The following is a 9,256-nucleotide window of genomic DNA, read 5'->3' on the forward strand; positions in this document are numbered from 1 at the left end:
TCTAACACCCACTTATTGTTGGCCCAAAGGAGGCAGGTTTGCTTACTTGACCTCTCTGAGGGGCACCTTCTCTTGGGGATCCCCCAACTCTAGGGGCTCTACTCTCCCACTTTATACTTTTCTATCTCAATAAACTCTCCCACTTTATACTTAAAAAAAAAAAACCACTCTGAGCTTCCTCATCTCAAAAACAAGGTATATTAGTCAGACTTTCATCACTGTGGCAAAATACCTGAGAAAAACAACTTAAAAGAAGAAAGATTTATTTTGACTCTTGGTTTCAGAGGATTTAGTCCATGGTAGTTTGGCCCCATTGCTGTGGGCCTGTGGTAAGGCAGAACATCATGGTGAGGAGGGTGTGGCAGAGCAAAGCTGCTCAACTCACAGTGACCGGGAAGCAGAGAGAGAAAGAGGAAGGGTATAGGAACAATATATACCCCTCAAGGACACACACCCAGTGACCTACTTCCTCCAACCAAACACCACCTCCTAATTCAGTCAGCTATGAACTCATCCATGTGTGAGTCCATGGATGAAGCTAGTACCCTTGTAATCCAATTACTTCTTTTTTTTTTTTTGCAGCACTGGGGTTTGAACTGAAGCCCTCACACTTGCTAGGCAGGTGCTCTTACTGCTTGAACCACTCCACCAGGCCCCAATTACTTCTTAATAGGACCAAGCCTTCAGTACATCAGCTTTTGGGGAGGGGATGATTCATATCCAAACCGAAACATTCATAATAAAAATTACTTCTCTAATTAAATGAAGTATGTGAGGACCAAGTCACAGTCATTAGCACAAGTAAGCACTCCGTAAGGGCACCGTCTTCCGTTATCATTATCAGTATCATTCTTCCCTGCCCTTTCCTCACCGTCTGCCTGGTCTTCCTGCCTTTAGCCTCTCCCACTCCAATCCATTTTCCTTGCCACAGTGGCCATGATCTTTCTGAAACATGTAGCTAACTGTGTTAGTCCTCTGTCTAAAGGATGTGTCTGGCTCTCCAACATCCTCAGGCTGAGTTCTAACTCCTTAGCCTGGAATTGCAGACTCTTCTGACTATACCCCTGCTGCCTCTTTAGCCTCATCTTTTGAGACTCCCAGTTTCTCTCTCTAAACTACATCCCAAACAAACTTCGATCTATTCCCTCTAATACATTCCATGTTTCACTCCTTTGTGGTTTTGTTTGCCCCTTCCTTACTGACCTGGGAGAGCTCTCCTCATGCATATATTTTATCATTTTGAAAGGTGTCTTCTATGAGGCTAGCCTGCTTTGTCCCCTTCTCTGAACATACCAACTCCTTGGTAGCTCAGATCATAACAGCTATGATGGCCATTTTCTCCCCACTGGTCACTCCACCAGACTACACCAATTCACTGTGATTAGGCACAGCACAAAGCCAGCTTCATTCAATGTGTAATGAGTGATGAACCACAGTTCTCCCAATCTTTAAAATGGCAGCATTTAATGAGAGCCAGGCCTAGTTAATACAGAGGAGAGAGAGAGACTGAGAGCTACAGGAAGATGAAATCATAAAAGGTGCCTGGAGGAGCTTGCATTTAGAAGGTATTTAAGAAAGATCAGAGAGAAAGAGAGAAAGAAAGAGAGAGAGAGAGAGAGAATGAACTTGACAAACTTGGAAACTGAATAACTGAATGACTCTGCTCTGAACATTCAAAGGGTCCCATGGCCAAAAGCACAAGAACTTTTGCCAGAGAGAATTTTCACACGTTTTTCTCATTGTGTCATTGAGTGGTACAGAAGTTAGATTTAAAGTCAGCAAATCTGAGACTTCAGATGTACCTTGTCCTTGGATGATGATACAAATTTTTTTCAGAAGGTGGTAAAGCCCCTTAGGACATGGGTCTCTGCGTCCCAGTGAGGACCATTAATCTTGTTATTCTTGTTATTATCAGCAAAGCCCAGTAGTAGCTGCTAACGAGCTACCTGGGAGTGCCTCAAAAGTGCTACTCAGAGCCCCAGCAGAAGATCTCTAGGGGTCAACACCCTAGTAGACTAGGAGGAGGTAGAGCTTGGGGGTTTAATGGAACCAGGCTCGGTCCCAAGCTGGTTCTTCTCAATGAGGCAGTGCTGGATGGGAGAGGAAGGAGCAGTTGGAGTGGCCTGGATTGGACAGCTAGGCTGGCCTACAGAGACCTCAGGCAGGAAGGCTAAAAGTGAAGTGGCTAGAGCTAGTCATAGCCCAAGGTGGAGCCCAGTTCTGGAGGACAGGGTTTTGGGAAGCAGGCAGTATGAGAACCTTACCTGAATCTGAGAAGGGAGGTAGCTGCGTTCTTTTTGCTCCAATTTACCACATTCTAGGCTGCCTGGCTGTGCTGCTGTATTGCCCACTGTGTGACATTAGCCAGGTCATAATCCTCTCTGGACCTCCCCATCCCTTTGGCAACAGAAACTCTCGACAGAGCCGAATTGCGTCCAATTCTACAGCAGTGCTGGACAGAAAACCCTGACACTGTCAGGGCGCCATAGTCCAGTCTATGCCTGTGGAAAATCAGGAAGCAAGGTACTTGGGCTCTACCGACATGTTGGCTTTATAGGAGAGGCTCAGAACCAATCCCTGGTCCTAAGGAACCCCCAGGCTGGTGAGAGAAACAGACGTACCAGATGACGACCCCTAGAATTATCTGGGCTAAGTGAGCTTCAGTGTCTCTTCCAGGGTGGGCCCTTGGGAGGAGTAGGATTCTGGTATAACTGCTACCAATTCTGTGTGTGATCCTCACTGAGTCACTCCCCTCTTTGAGCCATTGTCATTTGAAAGGATGGTGAGGGTGGAAATGGGGGGTTGGATGATATTGCTTGCTTTTTAAGGACCCTTCTGGCTTTCATGTTTTGAGATTTCCCAGCAAACTTTGTACCACCAGCCTTACATGATCCCTACTGCTGGTGGGAACAAGCTCTCAGAAGTACAGCAATTTTCAGAGAAGTATAGTTGTATTTACTTAGATGCTAAAGGCAAAGAAAAGAAAAATCCCTGCTCACTGGGTCATTGTGAGAAAAATTTCAGGTTAACACGTTACCCTTTCTATTAATAAATTAGACTATCCAAAAATATTGATGGAGGTTTATGATGATCCAGGCAGCAAGTGCAAAACATTTATGCTCAGAATGTGAAGCGTGGCTGCCAAGATGAAAATATGCCCAGTCTACCTTTTCCTTACATCATTTCCTGAGAACACCATTTTCCTAGTCATCTAGAGCCTCTGCTCAGTACCCAGGCCATCTGAAACTGTTTTAAAATGCTCTAAGAATGAAACCAAAATTTACAGTTGTCTCTGATACTAGCCTCAGAAACAGAGAGGAAAATTAAACCTTTGGCTTAATTTTTCCCCAGGTGGAAACCAGAGCCTCCAAATTCTCTGGGTGGACTGGCTTGGTAGAAAGAACAAAAGCCAGAGCCAGGAAGCCTATTTTCCAGGATTAGCTCTGACTTTGACCTGTTGTTGACCTGGGACTGACGGTCCTCCCCCACACCCTACAGGCTGATGTCTGCAGTTGTGAGAAAAAGACTTGGGTGAAACTAGCTGCGGGGTGGTTTCCACTGTTCCTTGTTCTGTGACATGAGAAAGACTGTGTTTGAACAGGGAGAAGCTGGAGGTGGTATTAGAAAACTCAAGTGGAACTGTTGAAGGGAGTACAAGTGGCAGTGATCCAGAAGTCAACATCACCTGGTCCTGAATGGCTTAGAGGGACAAGCCCAAGATAAAAGACAGGTCAATATCTCTCTGCTCAGTTTTATGGGCCAAAAAGTCTCACATCAGAGGTATTGGAGCTGCCAGGAGGGCCCAGTGTCTTAGTCTGGTTTCTGCTGCTATAATTGAATGTCATAGATTGGGAAATTTATAAAGAATAAAGGTTGAGGCAGCTTTATTCTTTAGGCTTGAATCATCAGCCTAAGTGATGGGGTGCGTGGGGCCATATGTCCCTGCAATGGCACCATCTCCTTGAGGCAACTCAGTGAGGGTGGTATGTACCAGGCAGCTACCCAGGAAGGAGGTGTGAGCATGGAGCTGGCCACAGTTGAGCCTGGGGCCCATGCTGCTGCTTAGGGAGCCCTGGGGACTCTATGAGGGCCATCCAGCCTGGCTGGATGTGGCCTGGCTGTACGGATGGTCCTGTCCCCCAAGCCTGCTCTTACCCTCTTGCTCCTCCTGGCTACTGCTGTCAGGTAGACGCCAGGAGCAGGAGCAGGCTCAGCTCACCAACTGGAGAGCCATCTTGAAGACCATTGGGAACAACAGTCACATGATAGACATGTACCTGAATGCTACCTTGGACGTCTTTGGGAGCAAGGATGGGCTCTGCCAGTACAAGTGTAGTGATGGAACAAAGCCTCTTCCATGCCAAAGGGATGTGGTTCTCCATTGTTTGGTATTCATCTTAACATCATCCTCTTTTCCCTGCAAAGTGCTACAATCAACACAGGATGAACTATGAAACCTGTGACAAAGGCAAGAATGACTGTGATGAGGAGTTCCAGTATTGCCTCTCCAAGCAAGATCTGCCGAGACATGCAGAGAACATCACATTCCGCACATTCAGGCCTGTGAAACAACAGCAAAACTCCTGTTAGACAGTGTTCTACGTTTAGATTGTAAACCATACCTGGACAGCCAATGAGCCTGTGGAGGTGTTGTCATGAAGAAAAAACTCATCTTTAAAGAAGATCCTGACAGCTGGTGACAGATGTGGAGGGAAGGGTATAACTTTTGCTGAAGAATTAATGTTTTCACAGCATAAAGCTGCCTTATTCTTGCGAAAGGGTCATCTGTAGACCTTACATAGCTGTATATTGACTTTAAAACTTGGAAAAGTGTTGGAGTGGAGTGTTAGCACAGAGGAAGCTATGCATGACTCCTTCCCAGGTGTCCTCCCACGATTCTGCCTCTGTGGCCACATTGTCTTAACACCAGGAACAGGTGTGTGTTAAGGGAAGACATTTAAAAAGTATCTAATTCAGCTTTCACAATCATATTAATAAGACACAAATGAGATCAAATATAAAAGTCACTATAAGGTCTGTTCAATATTATCTTATTTGGACATATGGGAAGATCGTCACTTAGATTATTTGTTTACTACTAAATTTTAAATACACATTTGTGCCTCAAAGGAATTAACTTAATTTTGTCTCCATTTTAATTACATATAATTTGGTGTTTCTCTGTAACCCACAAAGCATATGAATATGTCATGCTAGTTATAAGGACAAGGTTTCCGTGTCTCCTTCTCTTGTAAAATTAGAACCATCAGCTGGTGACCTCTCAGGGGCAAACTTAGGAATCTAAATATCCTGTAATGTGCCTGGAAGGTGACATGAACAAGATCCAGAAACACAGTCCTCCTGTTTTACGAACCGCTTTTATAGCAGATGTCATGTTCTGCTATAGCCTTTTCTGTAAGTTGGAGAAGAGATGGATTGATTGAGAAAAATGAAAAGTTCTTTCAACTAACACATCAGAGAACTCTATGTCGTATGCTTTGATGTTTATTCCTTAACACCTGATCCTCAAAGTAGATGCTTAAAGGACTGTAACCTTTTACTTACAAAAATTAGTCAGTGATAAAAATTATTAAAAAGTATTCTTCAGGATCGGGGATGTAGCTCAGTGGTTAAGTGTTTGCCTAGCATGCACGGGGCCCTGGATTCAATCCCTAGTACCACACACACACACACACACACACACACACACACACACAAAAGTGTTCTTCATATTGAAAAAAGAATAAAGATGGATTCAACTCACTGTTCTGGAAGTCCAAGAGCAGGGGCATCCATCGGGCATCAGGGAAGGGCCTCCCGCTGGTCAGGACATGGTGGAGGGCCTCACATGGTGAGACAGAGGAGGTTGCTGAGTTAGGTCTCCTTCCTCTTCTTATGAAGCCACAAATGCCATCACAGGGACCCTATCCTATGACCTCATCTAAACCTAATTTCCCTAACACTCCTCCAAATTTGGAGATTAAGTTTCAACATGAATTTTGGAGGGGACAAATACCCAGGCCATACCATCCGGTAACTGTCCTCAGAGCTTGGTCTTCTCATGACCCTGGTTCTGTGACTGTCCAGCTCTCTGTGGTACCCTCTGAGCTAGAGCCAGGGAAGGAAGCTCGAGGGAGCATGAAACAGCTGAACAGTGACACCTGCTGAGCTGAGTAGTCAGGGGGAGGAAGTGCCCTGGAGTTTGTTTTTTTTTCCCCTCTTGGGGAACAGAATTCAATGTGGATTTCTTCAAAAGAAATGACTGCTTTTATCAAAGAAATATACAATGTCTCTGTCCTCTTAGGGTGTCCAACAGTCTGGAAACTGAGGAACTTTCAGTCTAAAATCAGGGCAGTTCTGGCAGGTCACTGTATGATATGACAAAGAGATAGGATGCAAAGACAGATCACAGAGTACCTGGAGATGGACACACAGAGGGAGAGGTACAGGTACACAGAAAGGGAAGGCCTTTCTGGGTTAAGCAGATGGCACTTTGCAGAGCTCCCTAAAAAAAAATAACAAAAGATAAAGCTAGCACAGAAAGGGAATCCTCCAGTGGGGGAAGATGCAGAGACAAAGACAAAGGGCACTGACACAGACACTCATTCAAGCCCTAGGGAGGGAGTGGGCACAGAGGAGGAATTAAATCCAGAGCAGAGCAGAAGCCAGAGTCCCTACTCTTCCCTGGCTTTTCCTCTTCTCTTCTCCCTCTCTCCCTCCTTCTCCCCCTCTCTCTCTCCCCTCCCCACTTCTCCTTCTTTCTCTTCCCTTTTCCCCTCCTCCTCCTTCCCTCCTCTTCTTAGTCTTTTCCTCCTCCTCTACCTGCTCTCCCCTCCTCTGCTTCTCCTTCTCCATCTCTTTTTTTTGACAGGATCTTGCTATATAACCCAGGATGACTTCAAACTCTTGATCCTCTTGCCTCAGCCTCCCAAGCGCTGGATTCTTCCACCATCCCTGAAAGAACCCATACTGGAGAATTCTTAGCACTTGTGAGCTCCTAGTCTTTACTGAGGCTGCTGATAATCAAACTCAGGCTTGGAGAGCACTTCAAGAGAACCTCAGAGTAAATTATATAGACTTTGCCCTTGGTAGTGAACTTCGCTCGTTTTCAACCAGTGATTCTTTTGTCTTCAGGAAGTCCTGAGTTAAAAAGAACCCCATGAAGGAACTATGTAGAGAAATCTGAATGAGACAGGCTTGTGTCAAATGACTGTGGTGAAGATTCTGATTTGACAGTCGGCAAAATCTGCCAGGTGGGTCATCAACAATACCATAACCCAAATGTCCCTTTCCCTGTGGCAGCAGGAACTAGCACAGGATATCACATATCTTTAAAAGAGCTACTTGAACTGAAAAAGGAGCTCCTTAGCTTTGTGATTGGCACTAGAATACTTGAACAGCTGCTTCTCACATCTTTTCTCTCAGAAGTGCTGCGTTTTCCCTCCAACCTTGCAGTCTATTGATGTAGTTCATGTAGGTTCCTCCCCACCCACTTCTGAAACCAGTGGACCTAGGGATAGAAGTTTACTTAAAAGTTTTAATACTTAAGTATTTAATCTCCTCTGCAGCATTCCAGACAAAAAGACTGCAGCCCTGCACATGTGTTGTTACAAGGAATTCACCAATTTTTCAAGCATGCCTTTCACATTATGAGATAATTCTGGTTGAAGGAAACTTCTTCCCTATGCGGAACTGAACTCTGGGCTCCTGAAGCTGTGGTCACTGGCACTAACTCTTTGTACATGTTGTTCATTCCTTTCCACAGCCCTTTAGGTGTTTTGTCTTACCTCTCTTCCCCACCAAACAGAACCAGCTCTTCTCGCCATTGCTGTTACACACCTCACAATCTTGGATGTCTTGATGTGCAATAAAATTTCTGACATAAAAAAGAAAACATTGGGATTGAGATCCATGGTTGGAAAGAAAAAGATGTACATTCTAGTTAAAGTATCCTGACCATTCTGGTTTCCAGATGTGCCCTGATGTTCCCAATGTCTGTCTGCAGACATCTATCTCTGACCCATCTGGGAAGCCACAACCTGCAATGGATCAGAGGACTCCTTTTCCATCTCTACATGGTAGACATCCCTCTTTGCCAGAGTTTCTATTCTATCCTGTCCCTTTCTCCTTTCATCATTGTCGTCATCCTCCTTTTCTCCTTTCTCCTCCTTCTCCTCTTTTTCTTCTCCTCCTCCCTTCTCTCCTTCCCCTTTTAGATAAGGGTTTCAGTATATAGGACAGGCCAACCTCAAACTTACTCTCCTGAACTCTCCATCCTCCTGCCTCAGCCTCCTGAGAACTGGGATTACAGGTGTGCACCATCATACCCAGGCTCCATTTTCTTCTTAAACTATCTGCTCATCCTGGTGGATGATGCCCTTATCCTGGTGGTCGTGGTGGCAGAGCCCAGATTCCAGAATACCACGTAATTCTTCTTGATGAACCGCTCAGATCTGGGCATTCTCTCCACCACAATCATTGCTTCCAAGTCCTGGCCCTATTCCTGCTTGGGAATTGCTTCCTCAGCTTCCCCACCTACTTCCTGCAAATGTACCTTTTCTACAGCTTCCGCCACTGTGAAGTCTTCTTCCTGATGATCAGAGTCCATGCGGCCATTTGCCACCTGCTGCATACCCAGTCCACATGACCACACAGGCCAGTGCTGCACTGGCAGCTAGTTCTGGCTCACTGCTCTCTTCCTGCCCACCCCACGGGTACAGACCTCCCAGATGGCATTTGATATCATTGCCTGTGTCTCCCACTGCTCTGTGACCACCTGGACATGTCCAGGCTTAATGCTCTGATCCCACCCCGCAGACCCTCATGGGCTTCTACATCACTATGGTGGTGTCCTTTGTCCCCCTGCTCCCGGTGCTTCTCTCCTACGCCCACATCCAGGCCTCCGTGCTTTCCATCAGTTCCCAAGAAGGGATGTTCAAAATTCTACATCTCCAGCTCCCAGCCCTTGGTGGTAGGCAACTTTTATGGTACCCACATGTAGGTGGTCACTCAGGGTGGCATTAATGGGAGGTGCTATGGACCTATGGGAGATGGGGCCTTATGGGAGGTATTTAGGTCATTGTGGGTGTATTTTCAAAGGGCATTGGGAACTAGTCTGTTCCTCTTCCTTTTTGCTTCTTAGCTCAAGATGTAAGTAGTTTGCTCTGCCACACACTACTGCCTCCTGCCTCTGTAGCAAGACACCCAAAGTGATGACACTGCCTCATCTTGGAATGGAATCTCCGGAACCAGGAGC

General features: G+C 45.7%; 2 pseudogenes; both read left to right on the forward strand.

Annotated features, from left to right (window-relative positions):
- The first annotated feature begins 4,126 nt into the window (after positions 1 to 4,126).
- LOC109702548 (group XIIA secretory phospholipase A2 pseudogene) lies at positions 4,127 to 4,678 on the forward strand (annotated as a pseudogene).
- A 1,314-nt stretch (positions 4,679 to 5,992) lies between these two features.
- Positions 5,993 to 9,001, forward strand: LOC141422918 (olfactory receptor 2AT4-like; annotated as a pseudogene).
- Positions 9,002 to 9,256: the final 255 nt, after the last annotated feature.

This window comes from Castor canadensis, chromosome 1 (genome assembly GCF_047511655.1).
Source record: "Castor canadensis chromosome 1, mCasCan1.hap1v2, whole genome shotgun sequence".
Taxonomy (NCBI): Eukaryota; Metazoa; Chordata; class Mammalia; order Rodentia; family Castoridae; genus Castor; species Castor canadensis.